Source organism: Cynara cardunculus, unplaced genomic scaffold (assembly GCF_001531365.2).
Source record: "Cynara cardunculus var. scolymus isolate 2C unplaced genomic scaffold, CcrdV1 Un_Scaffold_4131, whole genome shotgun sequence".
NCBI lineage: Eukaryota > Viridiplantae > Streptophyta > Magnoliopsida > Asterales > Asteraceae > Cynara > Cynara cardunculus.
This window is the reverse complement of record NW_020201762.1, coordinates 1-2,086: the sequence shown is the minus strand read 5'-3', so window position 1 is coordinate 2,086 and position 2,086 is coordinate 1.

The following is a 2,086-nucleotide window of genomic DNA, read 5'->3' as shown; positions in this document are numbered from 1 at the left end:
TATTACAAACATATTAATAGCATATTAAAAATTTATTAATAAACAAAAATTTTTTAAAAAAATATTTTTTTTGGCCTGGACTGGATGGGACCGGTTATGGGATCGGAACCGGAACCGGATTCCTTAACCGGTTACAAGGTATTTCACCAGAACTGGGACCGGTTATGGCAGGACCGGTTACCACCGGTTTGTGTCTTGATTAGGACCGGTAGGGACCGGTTAAGGACCGGCCCGGGACCGGATTTTGACCATCTCTAAATGAAATAGACACGGAACAATTTTATTTAATTACAAAAATGATCCCCTAACTTTTTGGTTTTTAATAATTCAACCCCAATCTTTTCCTTTTTAGATTTTTGTTGGAGATTGTATGTGTATGTGTATGTAGAGGTGCTCAAAAACCCGATCAATCCAACGTAAAATAACCCAATCCGAAGTAACTCGATGTCTAATTGAGTTGTAAAATTGTCAAACCGTATGTATTGGATTGATATTGGGTTACTATTATTTGAGCCAAACTCAACCCGATGAACCCGATATCCTTTTATTTCTTGGATTTAATATGATTGTTGAATTTCTATTAATATATATATTAGACAATTATACTATCATGTATGCTTTTCATATACACGTATTTTCAATCTATTCATATCTCTATATAACTCATTCATATATATGTTCAGTAACTGTGAACATATATATATATATATATATATATAAATTGAGAAAATTAACTGAATGTGATATACGTAAGAAATATGAATAAATTGTATCAAATGGTTGATGATGAAAAAAAATTATGAATAGAGAAATAACATATTAAAGGTTAGAAGAATATTTAAATATACCAAAGTATCAACCCGACCAACCTGACTAACCCTACCAACCCGGACAGGTTGGGTTGGGTTGGATTAAGATTTTTCCAAACCGCAAACATTGGGTTGAGTTGTTCAAATGTCTTCAACCCTATCAACCCAACCCATTAGCACCCCTATGTGTATGTGTATATGTATGTGTATGTGTATGGGGTGTTTTTTCATTAGAGTGTGCATGGATTAATCTAGATTAAGGTACATTTATTGTTGATCATTGTTTGTTGTTTGGAATAAATAGTTTACATACCATAAATGACTATTAAACCCCTCGTTCTAAACTAAAAAAGAAAATCACCATCAAATTCATCTCAGTCTGATCGAATCTTATCAGATTTAACAAATACTTCAGTTGAATTAATGATGATATATAAAAATATCAATAAAAAACAGTTATTCTATAATAATTAAAAAATAAGTCCAGATTTTTCACAACATCTTAACAGAAACAACAATTAACAATCCCCTGAAAATGTGCTAATCAAGACGGTCTTCCAAATTTATATATAACTGAATAATTACCAAAATTATCTCTATGTAAATTGAAAAGACAATAATAACCTTATGAATTAGAAATAAATAAAAATAAATGAAGTTATGTGATTGGTTGTTATAAGTTTGTATAAATTGAGGCGATTTGCAATTGATCACTCTTTTATATATCGAGCGATCAAATGTAAACCACCCGTATTTGTATAAACCGTACAGACTATGCTCATCCCTCGATTTTATTGCTTAATTTAGTGAAATTGTTTTATATAACCTTTTTTTTGATAAAATTGCTTAATATACGGTTGTTTCTATGTTTTAATAAAATTGTTTTATGTATTTCTCTAAAATTAATATAAATAAAGTGATAATGTTCATAATTAACGCTTTCTACAATAAAAATAACTAACTAACTAACATCTCATAATTACAAAAAAGAGGGAAAAAAGAAAAAGAAAAATTATGATTAATTGAATGAGCTTTGTACGGTTTGTACAAATGACTTAATTTACTAAGTAAACCACACACACACACACACATATATATCTATACTATATTATAAAGCATTTGGCTAAAACTCTTAAAAACTCTTAAACTCTTAAACCCGTTCATCCCTAAACAATTTCATCCCTATCCGATTTCATCTCATAACTGAATTCGTATAACTAATTGCAGATAAACACAATCAAATACATGATAAACATCTCATTTTAAATATAAAAAAT